Here is a 22,106-nt window from a genome sequence, read left to right as displayed (position 1 = left end):
GCCCCAGACAGCAGGAAACCCAATAAACTTAAACGACATTCGGAAACGCTTCATAGTGAGTACGTCAACAAACCCAGAGAATTCTTCGAACTAAGATTCAAATCGTATAAAAAGCAAAAATCCTTTTTTAAAGAAACTTTGTCTGTGAATAAAAAAAGCTTTAATTGCATCTTACAAAGTTCATATAAACTAGCCAGATGTAAAAAACCTCACACCATTGATGAACAGCTTATTTTGCTAGCAGCAAACTGTAGAAACTATGTTTGGAGATAGTGTTTCAAAACAATTGCAGTCCATACCTCTTTCAAATAATAATGTTGTCGAATTGGCGATATAGCTGAAGATTTACAGTGCCCGCTTTTCTCGAAGTTGAGTGACAAATTGTTTTCAATACAGCTTGACGAAGCAACAGATAGTAATAAATATACTCATTTAATTGCCTATGTTCGAATTTGTAATAATATGTCAGTAGTAGAAGAACTACTTTTCTGCAAACCAATAGAACTCAAAACATCAGCGCTCGCATTATTTGTTATTTTAAATGATTTTATGAACGAGGCAAATATAGAATGGAAAAATTGTGTCGGAATATACACCGATGGTGCTCGTTCAATGTTCTGAAGATTCCAAGGTATACAAGTACTTGTAAAACAAAAATCGCCTCAGTGCACACATTGCATGATCCACAGAGAAGCTTTGGCTTCGAAAGAAATGGGTCCTGGTTCGAATATTGTGTTAAATACGGTTGTAACAGTAGTAAATTATATAAAAATGAGACCCCTGAAATCGAGAATCTTTTCCGCACTTTGTAAAGACATGGTTTCAGTACATTCAGCCTTATTATTTTATTGCGAGGCAAGATGGTCATCATGTGAGAAATTTTTGCAACGTGTTTATGAATTAAGAGAAGAAATCGCCATTTTCCTAGAAGAAGAAAACAGACAGGAGACCGAGAATTTTCGCGATAGTTTATTTGTGATGAAATTGAGGTACTTGGTCGACATATTCGAGAAATTAAATAACTTGAATCTTCAACTCCAAGGAGCAAATACACATATGTTGGATACGAGTGATAAAATTAATGCTTTTTGTAGAAAATTGGAATTGTGGAGCGGAAATTTAAAGCAAAAAACCTAACAATGTTTGTAAATGTGGATGATTGTACTAAAACTTATAAGACTGAAGAAGAACATGTAAAAGTTGTTTTTGTAAACATTGAAAATCATTTAGCCATGCTGGCAAAGAATTTTAAAAAGTATTTTCATGCTGACGACAAACTGATAACTAGTTAAGAGTGGATTAGGGATCCATTTCATAAGACTCCCGAAGGACTCTCAATAGATGAGGACGAAGAATTCATAGACTTCACGACAATTGGCGAAACTAAAAGACAATTTAGTAATAAATCACTATTTAAATTTCGCGCAGGAGTAAAGATGATTTTTCTGCACTACAAACAAAGACATTTCACTTTTTTATTACCATTCAACATCCTATCTTTGTGTAACTGGATTTTCTGCTGTGGCTTCTTTGAAGACAAAATATAGAAACAGAAGTAAGAGTGGTTATTTCCAATATTAATCCTTCCTTCGAAAAACTTTGCTCTGCGAGACAAGTCCAAGGAAATCACTAATAATTATTAAATTTGTTTTTAATTTATTATGTTTTGATTAAGTAAGTTTTGATTTAGTAAGTTGTTTTACTTTAAGTTATTAAATATGTCGAAATGTATTTTGTTTTCTGTGTGTATGTGTGCTTTCATTTCAGTCAGTTAATCAATTTTTTAAAATAATATTTTCTCTTGAATATTCTTGCCCCCCCCCCCTCTAGTGTACTCGCGCCCCCCTAGGGGGGCGCGCATCACAGGTTGAGAATTGCTGCTCTAATGTCTTTTATTTTCACTATATAGTAATTTTTAATCTATTTCAAGATTATTGCTATGACTGTTTTTAGAATCTTATTGTCAGTTTTTCCCCACAAGTCAAATTATGCATGTCATTAAGGGAATGCATAAATAAAAATAACGGATTCACTAATAAGTAAGATCTGAAAATGTTAACATTTTATACAATTATAAAGAATATAATATTATTTTAGCTTCGGAATTATGGAACATTTTTACAAGCATGAAATAAGTCAAATTAAACAAAGGCTTACAAATGATTACAAAGCTTCAAATTTAAGGAATGTACTGACTGCAATTTATAAGTAAGTCCAATTACTAATTTTCAAAAATTTTTATTTGTAAAATATTGATTATTTATAAACGGAAAACATAAATATAGCCTCTGGTTCATGCCAATGAGAATATCAAGATGACCGCAAGACATAACGAAAATTTTTGATCGTTTCTCCGATGACAACCTCTTAAAGGTTGTTCATTGAAGTAAAAATGTGAATATCAAAATTTCAGTTCGGTTTGATGCTATTAAAGTACGTCTCTTCCGCTTTAAAATTTTAAGAAACAGTTACTCTTAAAAAATAAATATTGGGTCATTCCACTATAAAATTAGAACATTTCTCCTCGGAAAGTGTCGTTTTGTTTTCCAAAAAAAGTTCCTGCTTCGATTTTCACTCCCAAGATTAATTTGACCAATGCATAAATAAAATAATATCTTTTCTTTGTAAACAGGAAACGGAAAATCGTTTTCAAAAATATCTTAATATTTTTAACAAAGTTATTTTTCCACTTTTGTTATTCTCATTCATTTGTGTGCATATATTTCAAGATATGTTTTCCAAGTGTATTTTTTTTTTTTTTTTTTGTTTATTCTTGTTTTCTAAAGCAGTAAGTAAGAATGTATTTAGAACTTTCAATTACAAAATCAATGCTGAAAAAAAGGAGTTATTTGACAAATTATGGCTTACCGAAATGCCTTTATTAAATTCAATTGTTGTCCATCGGCCACATTCTATTACAACCTAAAGCTAAATTAAAACTAGAGACACTGCAAAGTTTTTGCAAAGTTTTCATTCAGAAAGTTATACTTTTTTCCCCTTAAAACATCTAGATTTTTAACTCTAAAAAGGAAACGATGCCATCCAAATTTGACAAAAAGAATAATGCTGGTCGTGACGAATTACCGAAGCAATTACAGAAAAAGAACGATATCAGGCAAGAATAGATTACGAAGAATTTTAGTAATTGCATTTCATATTTTTAGGTGGCGTTGCTCCAGAAAATGTTTCTCTCAGAAAGTCAGGTAAATGGAAAAGCTATTTCTATTTAAACATATTCAATTTCAGGGATAAATTTTCTTTAAATAAACACGAAATAAATATCATCAGATCTATTTGTTGATCTCTAATTAATGCATATATTAAAGACTTGCTTAATTTTACTAAATATATGTTGGTACCAATCTAGATTAAGAATGATCTAGAACCTTTATTAAGAAAAAAATCATGGAAATGCTTCAAGGTTGACATTGTGTTAATTATTGCTTATAACAAATTATTTCTCTTTCTTTTAAAAAAAATTAAATAAATAAAAATAAGCATCATTGCAAAATTGTTCTACTTTCAGAAAAATAGCGTTGATGATGAACAAAACAAACTGCTTGAACTTCAGACAGAAAACGTGTAAGACATCAGCCAAATCGTTTTAACAAGACTTTTTTTTTAAAAGCAAAGAAGTCCAGTACTTCATTATACCACAAACATTAGCCTGTTATAAAACTTTCTATATTTTAACCCATTTCCTTAAATTCCAGATGTTTGGGAAGAAAAACTAAATTTTTGAACAAAAAATTTAGTAAGAAGAAAAGAACAACAAATTATCAAACGTTTAAATGCTGTAACCTAAACAGCTGGAAGGAGTGTCAAATGAATGTAAAACAATAAAGAAGAAGATTGAAGGCGGCATGTATTACAAGTAGAGGCAAAATGGCAAAAAATATTCCAAATTCCATTTTATTCGAAAATTTTTTGTGCAATCACCATCTAAATTCGAGCAATATAGTTCGTGAATTCCATCTATTAACCTATTTCATTGTTGTCAAAATTTAGATATAAATCCTGTTCGTATGTTATTGCTAGCCATTACTTTAAATTCACTTTTAAGATTCAATATGATTTGATTATCAGAAATAGTTCATTCAAAGGCATTTCTTTCTACTCCTCCGTCTATTATTTGATTCAATTTCTATTCATCAAAAAGCATCGTACCTGAGCTATTTGGTGCTAAGAAACTTAAAAAAAATAGAAGAAATCATTCCACACATTTTCTGATGGTGGAAAAATGTGTGGAAGGGAAAACCATAGCCTAGAAAACTGAAATAGGAACACGTTCCAAAATAAATCGTTCTAACTGTATAGTTGAAAGTCTCTTATTTTATGTGAAACAGCTGTTTTTCAATATTCTGGGACGTTATAAGTTGAAGCATTTCTTAATTTTATCTAATAGCGACAAAACTGTCAATTTAATTTTTTCACCAAGTTTTTAAATTTACTTGCCAAAGAAATTTTGTCTTCGATTTTTTCCGACCATCTCAATTAACATATTCAAATTAATTTTCAACCTTCACATTTTCTTTATCATAATATACTTTTTGTCCTCCTGCATTGTTCATAAAGCAAACATTTCATAAAATCCAATTTTGCAAAGACAAGATGGCGAGGTTATCCATTCCAAAAATAAACTTGTTCTTGAGAACAGCAAGCAAGTAAATATATATAGATATAAAAAAGAACATTTCGCGTCGTTTCATTAAACACAAAACTTTCTTTTCCGACAGAAGCACAAACATTTCATGCATACGAAAACAGGTAAACAATAGGAAATATCCTATCAAAGTAATAACGTTTCGTGTCGGCCCGAAAGAAATGTTTCAAAACAATACATAATTGCAGTGTTTTTTCGGAATTATTTACCGTTCTTTTCATTCTGACAAAGTAAATTATCATTCTTTTGTAAGTTCATATCTGGCTGAAACGCTCTCACTTGAAATAAAACATCTTTACCTCAATATCTTTTCTAGAGCCTTCGTTCGAAAAGAACTGCGGAAATGCAATCCTGTATTTTTATGCACTTACTTGGATTTTTTTTTTCATCCCTTTCAAAAAGAGAAACCTAGTCTTTTTCTCCTAAAAATGATGAGTTCCTTTTAGAATTTTTTTCTCTTTTTGCAAACAGGAATGAAGCAAAAGAATGAAAACTCTCAGGTAAAAGAAAGATTCAAAAAATATCTCAAAAACACAAAACATGCAAAAATAAGAACAAATATCCCCGGTGAAACATCAGAAATGAAACGTTTCAACTGAAAGTATTTTAAGTGTCTTTCCTTTATTAAAATGTTTTAAAGTTTACCGCATTCCTTGAGCCCTTCTTCATAACTAAGTGAATATTTTCAAAAATGAATATTTCTATTAAGAATGTCAGAAATACGAAGTTTCATATTGGTTCAATTTTTAAGACGACAGAAAACGATTGTATGTTTACAATATTTACAGAAACGATAAAAATGGAAAGAGTCCGCAGAAAGAAAAAGAAATATTGTTTATTTAAAACATTTTCCTAGGTAACAAGAACGTGAAATTATTTTGATTAACAGAAATAAGACATAATTTTATTGATCTTACTTGTAAAAGATATAGAAATGACAGATAAAATTAACGATTGAGTGAAAAAAAAATCATATTGTTGTTACATGCAAGAAAATAAAAATAGGACAGACTGATGCTTAGGCAAATCTCCTTCCCGTGAAAAGAATTGCAGCTGTATTAACTATTTTGAACCGCATTCTCGTACTTTTACTTCATAAATAAAAGGGTTTTTTTTCCTCCCTATTCGCTCGGTATAATTCGCCAGTCGAGATTCAAAATAGACTTTTCGTATAAAAGTTTGTAAGTCACATGTAAGTAAGTAAGTCATATGTAAGTAAAGCATATCATCTGTGTAGAATAATCTTAATTATTTGATGATGCACTTATGTAAGAAAAAAAAGAGAAGCACTAAATATTCATATATATTTAAATCTACAAATATTTGAAGACTTTTCATTAACACTATTTCTACCAAAAACGTAAAAAACAAATTCAACTTATAACTATTCTCTAAGTTCAATAATTTTACATAATATTTTTTTGGCATTTTGCATAACTATTTTCAAATTTTTTATAGACACTATTTTTCTTCAGTTCATCCTGGATAAAAATAATTCAAAAGAATAAGAAATATACGATTTGAAATTATTTTACTAACAAATATTAATAACGTGGGGGCAGCACCCTTTCAAATTTTTTTTATCAAATTTTAGAGTCCATATTTCATTTGTTACAATACTCGTAAAACATTAGTATTTGATTGCTGTTCGCATTGTTGAATTTTTAGTAGGTGTAGTGATTCATTTTAAACATGATTATAGACGCAAGTTTTGGTATTTACTCTGTTACGAGTTTCATTTAAATATACAATACTAAAAAGTGTGGAAGAAAAAAGTTCTTAAATTTTCGTCAAATGTAAGTTCTGTAAGTATTTATATTACTTGAAAAGATTGAAATTCGATTTTTTTTAATATTCTAATTCTGAACATTTACTAACGTTTCAAATAAAAAACATGGAAGAAATAAATATATTAAAGGAAGGACTCTCTGAAATGAACGTGGGCTGGAAATCTGAAAAATGAGAAGAATTGGATGAATTTTTTTGTCAGAAGCCACAAAATCCATAACGATTATGATTTAAATATTAATATATGGACAAACACATTCCTCAATGTATCTTAACTGTAAAAAAGGCATAAGTACTGTTTCCACAATTATTTGCCTTTGTAAGAAAGATGTCAAAATAAAATTTAAAAAAAATACTGTTTGGTGAAAGTAGATGTACTGAAAATCGTAGCAGACATACTGTAAAAAGAGCTGAACTATAATATATTTTGCTTCGCATTGAACGATGAGATATTATCCAGGAGAAAATAGCACTGATCTCTCAGCAGAATGTGTTCTAGAAAGATGCAAAACATTGATACAGAAATATATAAAAAATGAAAGTCGAACTCATTTATCTGTTCTGTTGTATGCAGGGATGGCTGAGTGGAGACTGGCCCATCCTTCTCATTAAGAACGGAAAATAATTTGGGCTAAAAACTTTCTTATCATTGTGTAGAACATAGAACAATAAAGTGATAAAGTAGTGTTATGGAAGACAAAAGAATACTTTAAAATAAAAACCCATTTAAAATAGGAAAATATTTTTCACAGAATGATATGGAGGAAGTCATATGATTGTGATTGATGAGCCGTGATGATGGATGTTAAATGAAGTGGCAAGCTGAAAGCATGGACGTAAAATGTTGAGGGAAGAATGCTTCGAATTTTATAGTAGAAAGTTAGAGAAACAATATGAATTGAGGCATGAATGAACGATACTTCATAACTTAAATGCAGAAGTTCTTAACAAAATCATATTTTATTGGCGAGAAATGTTTTATAGTAACAAATGCAATGCACCCCCGAAATTTCAAATATATCTTGAATAACTATTACATGAACAATGAATAGTATGTATTCAAATTTCCATTTGTTAACGGAATTCTACATTTCAATTTATTCATTAGAGTTAAGAAAACATAATTTTGATTTAAGAAATGCTATAGTTACAAATTAAAAACTATTCACTTTCTGTGTGGGCGTAGGAGTTCAGAGAAGTGAAACATTCTTTCGAACTTCTAGAAATCGAATTTTATAGGAATTCGCATCTGTATAGTTAATTTTACCTTTTAAGCTAACTAGATCTTATACGTTATTGTTATCTCTGAATCATTTAAACTTCAGAAACAGTATTTACTAAATTTTTTCGTATGTATTCTCTAATATGATTTGAATAGTTAATAATTTTTACAAAATAATTTGTAATATATAATCACAGTCTTTCATTTCTTTTATGACAGCTGTTATTATTCATTTAATAAATGCAATGGATCCCGTTGAAGGAATCCAAGTCATTCAGTATCGAGACGCACGCAAGAGGGGTTACACATTCAAGGCAGGAAACAAAACCAATTGCATTCAAAAATACACATTTATTTTTGAAATTTAACATTTGTGTTCGCAGCGCTGACTCTCCTGATTTCAATCAAAAATAATTTGAAATATATATGTATATATATATTATGTCTTTTTTGTCTTTATTTTTTGTTTGTCTTTTTATTTTTCTTTCCACTAATCACAAACAAAACGTGTAAGTTTGAGCCCTCTAAAAATTGTTTGCATTAGTGTTTTATCTTGTTGTATATTCAAATCAGGCAGAAGTCAGTCCCAGAGGAGCAATATAATTGGAAAATCATTTTGTAACTGGAAGTGCATTGTATTTCCGAGTGAACTGTCATTGGTTGTTTGTTCTTTGTAAATAAAAAGAACGGACACCGTCCGTGGATATACCGTAGCTGTATATTCTGCAAGATGCAGACCTTTTATTTGTTCATTAAAATAATTTTATTTTAATCTAAATGCCTGTTTTTTTTAAATATTCTGCTATTTTTGTTGAGAAAAGCTCTAACATGTTTATGAGCCCAGGTGAGCCAAAAACCTTAAAACCTTTGCCGTAAGATCCGTGTTTATGAACTGAAAGAATAAGTGCTTCTAATTGTTATGAATTTTTACTAAGCCGAAAAAAAGATGAATTCAGATTTTTCTTCTTTTGTGTTCCCGAAACTCGACGATACGAACTATTCGTCATGGAAGGAAGACATGAAAGTCTTGTTGATGGATCGCGGCTGTTGGAATTTTGCAATTGGTGAAGAAAAGCCTTATCCAAAAGAAGCTACTGAAAAAGAAAAATTCGAGTATGAATGGAGAAAGCAGCGGTGTCACACAACAATTTATCAAGGAATCGAAAGAAAACTTCTTCCACTGATACGGCACACGACTGATGGGAAAGAAGCATGGAATATTTTAGAAGATAATTTTGAACCTGTATCTAAAGCTCGATTAGCAGTTTTAATCGATGAATTTTTCGAACCAAGATTTAATCCAGTACAAGAAAAAATAGGTATTTTTTGCAAGCGTGTCAGTGAAAAAAGAAAAGAAAAAAAAAATTAAGGAAGCGGCTTCGAAATTTCTGATCTGTTGGTCGCACTGCAGCTGATCAGAAGACTACAAGCTGAATATGATCCCTTGGTTCAAATACTCTATAGAAGGAAGGGTGCAGAGTTTACGCACTTGGAAGTTGAAAGAAATAAATGAATCGGGGAGAATCCAATTAAAGCAAAATGATTTGAACGCTACGGAGAACGCATACAATGTCGGATTATCCCCTGGGAAAGGAATTAGCAAGAAACCTGTTGAACGAAATGGAAACGTGTTGGACCCTACAAGAAGTCCTGGCCAATACAAGAAAAACCGTAACCCTAAAGATATGGGGCCGTGGTGTAAGTATTGTTCCCGGAAAGGACATACTGAATCTAAGAGTTACAAGAAACCCCAAAAAGAAAAGAAAGCTTTCAATGCAAAAAGTGAATTTTGTGTATATAATCCGTCTTCTGAAGTTTTTGCAGTATCGAAGGATTTCGAGCAGTTCCTGGTAGATTCAGCTGCTACTTCTCATTTTTGTTGTGAGCGAGATTGGTTCAAGAACTTCTGAGAACTTTCCCCCACCAAAGCATTACTGGCTGATAAAAGACACACATGTGAACTTAAAAAGGGGTAGATGATATTGATTTTTGTGTTAAAGATATTAAAGGTAATGTGCATATAACGTTAAAAGATGTTTTGTACGCTCCCAACATGAGGAGAAATTTAATTAGTGGAGCAAAAATGGATCTTGCCGGTTTAAAAATGAATTGGTGCAATGATGTTATGCGTGTATATCATTCTAATAATGAATATTTCTTTTCTGTATTTCGGCAAGAAATATTGTATATGGTTATCCTTTATTAGAAAATGTAATGCATACTAGTGTAGATTTAAATGTAATACATAGAAGATTATGTCCTGTTAATGTTCCTATGATTAAGGATAGGAGTAAAAATCATTCAGTTAAAGGATTAGAATATGTAAATGTTAAAACGAAACATAAGCCTTGCATTGCTTGTAATCTAGGTAAAGTAACTAGAACTTCTCTGAAAAATGTTGTTTATAAACGGGTAACAAAATCTGTTTTGGAAAAGGTGCTTATGGACTTATGGGGACCAGCACCTGTAAATTATTTGGGAGGCAGTAAATATTTTTTATCAATAATTGATGATTTCTCTAGGAAAGTAAATGTATTTACTCTTAAGAATGAGGACGAAGTATTTACCGTTTTTAGAGAATACTTACCTAGGGTAGAAAGAGAATTGGGTGTGAAACTTAAAAGTATTAGAACAGATAACGGCATGAAGTTCTGCAATAAAGAATTTGAAAAATTTCTAAGAGAGCTTGGTGTTAAAAGTGAACGAACAACCATTTTTACACCGGAATTAAATGGGGTCTCGGAACTGTTGAATAGATCTAGTAAGGATGCAGTCAGAACTTGGCTACAGGATAGTGGATTACAACCAAGATTTTGGGCGGAAGCACTCCAGAACTATGTGTATACTAAGAACCGATGTATTCACTAATTAACTGAGGGAAAAACTCCTATTGAAATATGGTCAGGTCATAAACCTTACATTAAACATTGTCGTATATTAGGTTCATTAGCTTATGTGCATGTTCCAAACGTTTATAGGAATAAATTGCAACCCAAAGCTAAGATTGGAATATTTATGGGTTATGCAGTAAGTAGAAGAGGGTATAGGGTATGGCTACCAAAAGAAGGAAAGATTGAAGAAAATATTCATGTTAAAATGGATGAAACAAAAAAAACGGGGTTCAAACTTTATTTGGTAAAATGAAAAGGTATGACTATGCTTGGAATCAATTAGATCAAACTTTGAAAGACGAAAGTTATACAAAGTTACAGAATGATAAAACTTGTTTACCGGGAAATTTGCCATTGTTAGATATTTCAACTTTAGAAAGATTAGAAAAACCAAGAAGAAAAAAAAAAGCAAGAGACTATATGTATACTATTATCCACCTAGTAAAGAATGACTTAGATCATTAAACGATGCTGAAAGATATTGCGAGAAAAACAATTTAGCCTTTGATCCAGATCAGTTTAATTTTAAACCAACAACAGTAAATACTCGTTTTGAACAAAAATCGGATGGTGAGGAAGAAACTGATTCGGACTCTCTAGACAAAGCGAACTGTGTAGATGACATTTTTCAACATGAGATATACATGCCCGAAATTCCAAAAACGTATGCAGAAACTCAAAATTCTCCAGATTGAAATGGGATGCAGCCATGACGGAGGAAATTGAAATGATGCAGAGTATAAAGGTCTAGAATCTAGTCGAGCCAAATTCTAATATGAATGTTTTAGGTTGTAGGTGGGTATATAATATGAAGCATGATGAAAAAAATAACGTGAGGAAATACAAATCAAGACTAGCCGCACAAGGTTTTAAGCAAAGACCTGGTGTTGATTTTACTGATGTTTTTGCACCACTTATAAATTTTAATGTAATAAAATTTTTATTTATTTTGTTAGTATGTATTTTAGGCTGGAACCATGCTCAAATAGATGTTAAAGCAGCCTATTTATATGGAAAACTTAATACTCCTGTTTATATGCAGCAGCCAGAAGGATTTGTTGCTAAAGGAGGCGAAAATCATGTTTGCCGGCTGCATAAGAGTATTTATAGTTTACATCAAAGTGGAAGACAGTGGAATATAGAGTCAAATAAGATTTTAATAAAACTTAGTTTTCAGCAAAATGAGCTGTGTAATGGTTTATATACTAAAACTGATTGCATTATATTAGTGTATGTAGATGATACAGTTTTTTTACAACAAATCGCGAAGAATTCTTGAAAATTTAATTTCAGATTTAAAAAGTAAATTGGAAATAACCGAATTAGGACCAGTTAAATACCTTCTGGGAGTAAATTTTGAGCAAATAGGGAATTGCGTGCATTTGCATCAAAATACATATATAAATAAACTTATGATCAGAGTCAAAAATATGCTTAAAAGACAAGTTTCATTTCCTTTGAAAGTAGGTTGTATCTTTCCAGGTAGAGTAAAAGAAAATGAGATTGAGGAAACGGAACAGGTGAAACAATTTCCGTACCGAACTCTAATTGGATGCTTATACTTAATCGCGAATAGGTCCAGGCCGGACATTGAATTTACTGTAAACACTATGTCACAATTTTGTAATGGATATACTTATCATCATTGGACTGTCGTAGTTGATATATTAAATTTTGTGTTTGAAACCAAACACTATAAGATAAATTTGTCAGATACTAGAAGTAATATGTTAACTATGTATTCAGATTCTAGTTGGGGATGTAAGTTAAATGATAGACATTCAACGAGTTTCTATATAATGTTTTTTGGAAATATACCCATAGCTTGGAAGTCCCAAAAACAAAAATATAGTGCTTTAAAGTCAATGGAAGCAGAATTTATAGCTTTAACTGAGAGTGTAAAATGTATTATTTTGCTATTAAAAATTCTAAAGGAACTTAATTTAATTGATTTTGAGATTCCTGAAGTGTATTGCGACAACCAAGCTGCAATTTATTTTTCTGAAAATAATAAAACGAAACCTATTGATATCAAATATAAATTTATTCGGAAATTATTATTTGAAAATGAATTTTGCCTTAAATATTCAAATTCTAAGAAAAATTTGGCTGATTTCTTAACAAAATCTCTTGTGAAAGAGAAACTTTATTCTGTAATAAAACATATATTTAAATGGATTCTGTGACGGATGGGACAGAATGTTGCATATTCAAATCAGGCAGAGGTCGGTCCCAGAGGAGCAATATTATTGGATAATCATTTTGTAACTGGAAGTACGTTGTATTTCCGGGTGAACTGTCATTGGTTGTTTGTTCTTTTTAAATAAAAAGAAAGGACACCACCTGTGTATATACCGTAGCTGTATATTCTGCAAGATGCAGACCTTTTATTTTTGCATTAAAAGAATTTGATTTTAATCTAAATGCCTGGTTTTTTATATTCTGCTATTTTTGTTGAGAAAAACTCCAACATATCTGTGGTTTTTTTCTGCCTAAACAAGGCCCCTCTCCGACCTTCCGACAAGAAAAAAAAATAATGCATTGGATTTACTAGAATTAAGAATAAATACAACAAAAGAACTTTTTTTTCTTTAAGCTCTGATAGGTTTAAAAAAGGAATACAGAGTAAACTCAATTTGTCACCAAAAGTGATACACAGATATGATTACATTTCGACATAATCATCGCGAAGATTTTTTACATCGGTGGACCAGGTTTCTGATCCCTTTTCACTGGTGGCAGCATTTAGCCATAAAGGGCCCTAACGTTCCTTTGGTCATTAGTCAGTAAGGATTTGTTTTCTTTTATTGAAAGAATATGCAGTGGAAATGTCTTTATATTCACTCTCCATAGTCGCAATTTTGGTATGCCGGTCGACTAGATTGTTGGCTGACATTCCAACATCCTCCATTTCTTTCGAACTACTTGATCAACTCGTTGAACAAGATGTTCTGTTGAGATACATTTGCGATCGCGATGCTTTCTGATATATATGTTGCTTATTATGCGATGATATATATGAAATTACTTGTAAAGAGATAGATCTCTTCATCTCGATTTTGGCTTAGAGACGCCCAGTTTTCATCTTTTTCATGAATTGAGGAACGGGCTAAAAAAAATTCCGAACTAATGAAGAGCATCGAAAGAATGTTAAGGTCATCTCCCATCATTCGCGGTGACGTTTATCCACAAGATATGACACATTTTTAAATCTTCATAGTGATTCTGTAGAAAAGCAAGCTCTTGCATAACTTTTAATAAAAGAAAAATCATTTTGTTTTGTACTCATGTCTTTTCTTTTACAGTAAATAAAAGTGCCAAAAAAATTCGGTGCATTTCATAATATCAAAACATTTTCACATGGAAAAGCGTGCATTTAATAAGTTGTAGTATTACTATTTCGAAATTGATTCCATTCGGTTCTATACTTCTTTTACGAGTTTATAAATTGTTTAAAGTAAATATAATTAATAATTTTATTCTGTGAGAAAGGATGATCCTAAAATTGATATCTTAATTTATTTTCTATATTGAGAAATAATGCTCAACAAACGACTAAAATAGTTACTGAACTTAAAAAAGGAAAATAAAGCTACATTCATTTCGTTCATCCTTTATGATCAAACTAATATATTATTTATAGATAAAATATTATTATTGAGCTGACGATGGATATTGTTATTTCTCGTACCAAATATTGTTTTATTTAATAATTTCTTCTTTTATTCACTGAGGTGCGAATTTAAAAAGCGCCTGAAGACGTCACTGCATCATTTCAGATGCTGAAGTCTCGATATTTCAATCAACAGAGTGCGATGTTTTTGATGTAAAAAAAGTCAAGTTTTCATATTAAGGGGCAGCACTTCCACTGACGAACAGTATAAAAGTGTCGGTAGAAAAAAGAAAGAGAATATAAAAATCCATGCAGGCAATAAATGGCAAGAAACTAATCTGATGTAATCAGGGTAAACAGGCAATTACCGTGTAAATCAGAGTTAAAAGTTTAGAACAACAAATTTTGGTGTCTTAAAGGTTATTTCATAAATAAAACAGGAGAGTCTATATTTATTATTAAATAATGTTTTTAAACAATCTGCAGATTGCTTTAGGAAAATATTTCTTTCAATTTGAGGAATTTCGAAATTTAAAAAGCAACTATTCGATTATTGTAAAATTCATCTAAATTCCATGCATTTTGTATACCCCAGTGCTCTCAACATCTGCAAGTCATTCCGAGTATTTTCATTGGTAAATGAAGCCTCTGCACTCGGAAAAGTAACTCGATGCAAAATTATTCAGCTAATACAAGAACTTGCTTACTGCTATGAGAAAAACAATATTTATAAAATAGTTTTAAGTTGAATTTTACCGAAAAATTAACCTACATCTTCTTACTATTCTTTACATATTTTTTAAAAATCAAATTTAAAAAATAAATAAATAAAACGTCAAAATGATGCAACGTCTTGAATGGTGAGTGAGATGCACCATTTGAGTGCAAAGGGCTAACTTTACACTGGTGATAGTACAGATTTAAAATTTTAAAGCAGAACCATTAAACGGAAGGTCGCTTAGTAGGTGTCATCATTTCAGTATGGCTCTCGGCCATTTTGTAGTATGATGTACGATAATAACTCTCGACTTGTAGTCAGCTTCAATCCATTCCGCCTGCTGCTGGAAAATTGTAACGAAATCCATATGCGTGACTGAGGTGGAATATGTTTATTCTGTTTAAAATATATAAAAGGAAGCTTCGCTTGCATCGAAGCTTTAGAAATCTTTGAAATACGAATAAGCTTTTAGCGAAATGAGTTGATTTAATATTCAGATATTTGTGCTAACGAGAAATTTAGTTGAAGGAAAAGGCCAAAAGTTTGAAAATCTGTTGGATATTTCGTAAGTATTTGTAATAAAATGCATGTGAACAATTGTGAGACCATAAGCTACGTCACTGTCTTCAAATATTTTAAAGGGTAATGGAAGTTAAGTATCCGTTTAAGGATATACACGAGCATGTGAACATGTAAATATGTAGATTTCATTATTGGAAATGTGTAGATTATCATGAGTTTAATTCTTTCTTCAAGAATGTATAAGAATGAGAGAATATGAATCCTTTGCATTCAGAAAAGTAATTATTCTCTTAATACATGGGCTTGTTCATTTTTCGTAAAATAAACATATATACCCAACATGATCTGTTACAGTTTAATTGTTTGAATTACGAAAAATGAAACATTATTCGATGTACAATTATTCACTCAATACAAGGATTTATATATTGCTCCGAAATATATATATTTAATTTTTATTGCAAATCGAAACCGTCACATGTTACGAAAATAGTAAGAATTTAAAAATCAATAGAATCTCGTAAAATTTTTTAATTCCCTTGAGAATTGATTTGGCTTTTGTCATGTAATAAAAAAAATAAACCAGCATAAAATTATTGACCAAATAATAAAACCAATTTTTTTTAAAAAAAATGATTTTGCTACCAATAGTGTGGAAGAGAAATTAATTTTTTCTTCGAAAAATGCAACATGTTTGAGGTGGCACAGCAATAACCATATAAAACAAATGCTTCCGCCTTTAAAAGAAAAGATTCACATTTAATTTTATCCTCCACCCCGGATTTCCAAACGAGTATTTCAATTGTTTGGGGCTCTGGCAGGTGAAATGTGTGCGGGCAGATAGCATTTATTGATTCCAACTCATCGCTTAAAGCAACGACAAAATGGTGTGACAAGTGATGGACGACAAATTAATTAGTCCGTCACATGTTGGCAGGTAGTTTCCGTGTGAATTATTATAAGCAAATTCCGGAAATTGCAGGAACCAGAAGGAAATGACCGAGTAACGCATCTGTCTCTCGGATCGCAGGTAGAACGTCTGCTATTTTTATCCTTTTAGAAAAGGAGGGAACGTCAGTTCATTTTTTTTTGGGGGGGGAGAGTCATTTGAAGTGAAATGAAATGAGCTGAGAAGATGTTATAAGCGTTTCAAATCTAATGTATTGGAAATGTGCAGAAATCCGCTTTTCATATCAGATTAAAAACTGAAGATCGTAAGAGAAAAAATGTTGCTTCATATAAGAGAAAGCTTTGTAGAATTTTGAAATAAATTCAGAAATTTTTTTAAATGAATAGGTATTTAAAATTTAAGAGATAGAATGCATTGGTAGAAGTCATTAAATATGCATTTATATTGAGAGAATTTAGTTTAAAGCGGAATAATTGAATTATTTTATAAGACACTTATAATTTTGTTTAAGAAGCAAACGTACGTGAATTCTATATTTTGCAGTTTCTGCATGAAACTCTCCTGTCATTTTTCGTTGTAATGAATATAACATATGCAAGAAGTAATTTTAAATAAAATAATATTACATACTTCAAATAAATGTATTTTCCTAATTGCTAACATTTCTGATAAGATTTAAACTTTTAAATAATAATTATAATACCTGGAAACTAAAATGACAGCTAAAATATTTTACCTAATATTTCTAAAAGCCAGCACTATTTCTGCCTGCTCACATCAATCAAAACTAAAACAGTTAAAAGGACCTTCCTTATTTTTCTATCAGTTATTATAAATACATACATTTAAGTTATTTTACTCTGTGAATTAACAAATTAGGATAAAATTTGTGTATACTTTTCTACATCAACATATGGTAAAATTTTATCCTATAAGCATTTTCGATCTTCTGTGTTTGAAAGAAGCGAATTAAAAAAAATCTACACAGCTCCATTTTGCAGAAAATAAATTACATCAGACATAATATGATATTACAAGTAGAAAAATTTTAAGAAACATCTATAAATAATTAATTACTGGACCATAGGAAAATTATTTATAAACTGTTAAATTAAACATATTTATTATATCGACGTCATGAAAAATGTACTGTAAAACAATTCGATTCATAGTCAAATGATAACGACAAATCCTTAGGACCTAAATCATACCATGGGAGTAGGGATTGCAATACCGGACCAAAATTTCAATACCGGTATTCGGTATTTTTCAGATCTTAATACCGGGATACCGGTATTAGAAATTTTAGAAAAATAAAGAAAACACAGGTGTTTCTTTGTTTTATTTGCCAGTTTCATTAGAGAGTGTAAATGTTACAAAAAATAATTTGTAACTTATAAAATATAACAGTATATAAAGAGTCGCAAAAAAGTAAGGGAACATCTTATTTATTTAAATCATAAAAAAAGTGTAAATATCACTATTCAGTCTGTGGTACTATTAAAATTTTTTGAAATTTGATAATAAAAAAAAACAATGCATCAATAGTACTATCATTAAGCCTGAAAAGTAATTTTGTGCAAAAATGACCAGCTGTCAAAAACGCTCTTTCGGCATCTACGCTAGTTGGTGGTACTGTTAGCAATGTGCGACATACATTTTCCAAGTATTTACCTGTATATCCCTCATCTTCAACTAAATCGATTTCTCGTCGGGTGGTTTTTGATATAGCTGATTTCTGTACTGTAGTTTGGTTCTTTGAAATTTTTTTGATCTATCGCTAATTCTAATTTTTGTTCAAGAGACAATTCATTTTCACTATCGACATTGATGTCATCATAATCTTCGATAAGTTAACCGTATTCTCTGAATGTGTATAGGTTTGTGGGTAAAAACATTTAAGAAAATTTACTATAAACTTAATCAGATTTGAATTGGTTCTTTTCTTCTTTTTCATTTTCATTTTTAAAATCATTATAATTAAGTAAATACCATAAGACATTTTCTATTTCGGTATGCCTTTCAACTGTGTGATTTTTCAATGTAATATATAATTCTTCAGATAGTGATGTGTGCTGTTCTTTCAGTGACTGTAACATGAAATTTATTGTTGCATTAGCTGTTAATAAATTAGAATCTCTCTGACATAATGCCTCAACAGTCAGTTTTATTGGAAATAGAGCTGATGTAGTTCTGGATATTGAGTCGAATTCCACTATCTGAAAAATTAATTTACGAGTTGAAGTCGATTATTGCTTTTTGAATTGGATTTCTCAGTTTCAAAAATCGTTCCATCATTAGGAGTAAACTGTTTCAACGTGTTTTAGAATCTAATATTAACATATATTCTGTTTTATTTTCAGTTAGTATATATTTTAGCAATATGTCATTTTTTATAGGGGAACGTTTAAATATCTTAACAATTTTTTGAACTTTATAAACTATCGGAAGCAATTCGTGATGGGTTAATATTTCATCCTCATTAGAAATATCTTCTTCAGCAACGAGATTGTCATTATTTTCATTGTCAATATCACTCACTCTCACTCTTACTCTCTTCAAAGTTGGAATCCGAAGTTTCTATATCCACAGTATTTGGATTCTTCTGTTCTTTATTTTTTGATATCTATTACTCCTAATTGAATTCCATCAGCATAAAACAATTGCTGATTTGCACCAATCAACTTTGTAACTTTGTTCATAACTGTTTCTCCATCAGTCGTTATGGATACAATATTTTCTTTCAGGGATAATCCATGTTTCGCTAATTTAGATTTAAGCAATTAATTAAGCCATTAATTTTGTCCATTAGGGAGATATAAAAGCAAAAACGTATACTATTTTGCTATGTTGGCGATTCCTGAACATTTAGTGGAGACAATTTTAAAAATTTCTAGTAAATACCGAAAAACCGGTATTTAAACTTGTGAATACCGGTATTACAAAATCGTACAAATATCTCAAAATACCGGTATTCGGTATCCCGGTATACCGGTATTGCAATCCCTACATGGGAGGTATTCCACATTTGATCTATTTTCCAATAGTTCACAAAGATGCCATACATTTAAAGAAATAAAGTCTGAAAATATTTTAATAATAAATACGAAATTAAAATAAGATTAATAAGAAAAAATTTTAAAAACTTATTTGTATAAGTGTTCTAAAAAGTAGGATTTTTTTAAAAAATGAGTCCCTACTTTTTACTCTTTAGTTTTCAATTTCGTTATTATAAATGTTATAGAATTTCAAAAATAATTTTTAGTGTTTAATACTAGATGCAGTGTGTATGAAATCAAAATTCTGACGAATGCCTTCACTAACAATTAGGCAAAGAAAATATTTAAATAATGAACCGACATGAAATTGTGCAAGTGTACAAAATCAAAAAGTGTACAAGCAGAAATTGTAAACAAAATTACTTTTTACAAACACGATACAATTCAAAAAGGTAACTGGATAAAATTAATTTGCGTAAACTCTTATATATGTATTATATATATTATTAGCATGTGAATGAAGTACTCATATTTTAAATCAGATTTCTTGTAATGAATTTTATATTAATAAATCTGGAAGTAATAATAAATTTGAACTACTCCTTTGTTTTTGTTTTTAAAAGAGGCCTACGAAATCGATATTTAACAGTTTTGGATAGCAATTTACAAATAAAGTTTGTATTTCTTTTCTTAAAATACAACGGGAAAAGCGTTATTTATATCTAAACAGCAGGGAAAAAATAAATTCCTTATTATTTGCTTCGAAATGTTCTACAAAGCAAAAACAACAACTCAAGGAGCTTGAATATTGATGAAAACTGCCATGATGAGCACAGAGCAAGAAAGCTCTGGAAAAGAGGTTGAAGATAATGTAAATATAAATGTGTTAGAAAAAAGTTGATTTTATAACTAAGTGTTCGAATATTTTATCTGATCCTGAAAACGTATCAAATGCTTTTTAAGGAAATAAAAACTTATTTTATATTCAAAAATTTGAAACAAATATTCCCTTTAATGGGTATAAGATGACTTTTTTATGATAATATTTCGAAACAATACGAAACAGATTTTCACAAAGAAATGTTTAAGATGCTCACAAAATCAGACGCATTTTAAAAAACATTACCGATTCGGTTTTGGTTGAAATAATTTATAGACCATCATGAAGCATAGAATGAATTAAACATTTTTACATGAAAAAAGGGCAAATGTTTAAAGGAACATGATATTTTCCCTAGCCCAGTGAGAAATATTCAGTAAACAAATGTCTGACAAAAAAAATGAATATGCATTGGATCGAATGAGTAAAGCATAGACAACAACTATTCATAGATTTACTATTTGATAAAATTTTGAAAGAGCCCATACCAAACTTTGTTTAGTTACATTCTAATTTTTAGCTATTGCGTCTACAGTCCTCGAGTGACCCACACCCAACCCTCTCACATAATTTGACCAAATTTCGTTTTATATTTACAATTCTGGCGGTACAACTAACTATTTGTCAAATTTCATTCACAATTCTATCTGCTCTTTTGAATGATTGTGTTTGAATCTGCATGGGTATTGATGGACTTCCCATTGCCGTATATCGCTCAGATTTTGATAGAAATGTACGGCATTAATGTTAATTGAATATCACGCCAATTGGCCTTTTGCGCTTTTGACTTATTGTGTCCACAGATAAACCGAAAAACACACATAATTCTGATTAATAAAATGTCGGACTAAGAGAAACACGTAGATTAATAAAAGAAAGTCGCTTCTCACGCCGTCGACACAATTATTCTAAAATTCATGCACTTTTGAAATCAATTATATATTCTTTCTCCCCCTTACATGCATATATTCGTCCCTACTTCGGCGATTTCTACTATCGTTAATCTTATGTTGTGTTTATTCTGAATAAATGTAATTTTTAAGAATAATTTCTTCGATATATTCAGTAGGAGTAATAGAATTCTAATGAGTTCGAGCTCAAAATCAATGAAAGAATGATTTGCGTTGCGAAAACTTTCCTCTCTTTAGCTTCCTATATAGCGAAATTTTAACTAAAATCCATTCTTCTACCAATTCAATTATAACATGCAAGAAACGGAAGTTAAGGCATGAGAGAATTCAGGGCGAAAACTTGGTACATCCGCTTATTGCTTTATCTGTTTTAATATCATAGAAATTTACTGAGAATATTAAGAATCTATTTGCATGCTTCATTTTTTACTATATTACTGATGGATAAAGTCAAGTCTACTGGAAGTAAGAAAATAATGAAACTTATCGCGCGCGCGCGCGCACACACACACACACACACACAAACAAACATTCAAATTTCAGTAAATCGGTGATTCCAAATATAATAGGAAAACAAAGAAATATTTTTCGTTAAGTTGAACTTAATGAAAGATCTGAAGAAGCATTTTGAATATAGTTCGTAAAAAAGAAAGGCATACATAAAAATCAGATTTAAAAATCATGTATTTTTGGGCCATTAAATTTGAAAAAGAAAAATCTACTTGAATTAATTGAATAAAAAAAACTACTCATAATTTAGAAAGACTATTTTTTATCAATAATTTGTCAGTGTCTAAAAGGATTTTGATAGAATTTGGCTAAAAAAAATAAGTGCAGGAATATTAAATAACAGGCCCATTTTCTTGTAAATTTGTCATTTCAACAAATATAATTTTAGCAAGCTTGTAAGGAATGAACCAGTTTCAGCACTTACACTAATTTGGATTGAAAGGAAAGGAAACCAACAGTATCACGTCTTAAGTTAAATT

Source organism: Argiope bruennichi, chromosome 4, assembly GCF_947563725.1.
Source record: "Argiope bruennichi chromosome 4, qqArgBrue1.1, whole genome shotgun sequence".
Classification (NCBI taxonomy): domain Eukaryota; kingdom Metazoa; phylum Arthropoda; class Arachnida; order Araneae; family Araneidae; genus Argiope; species Argiope bruennichi.
Note: the sequence above shows the minus strand (reverse complement) of the source record.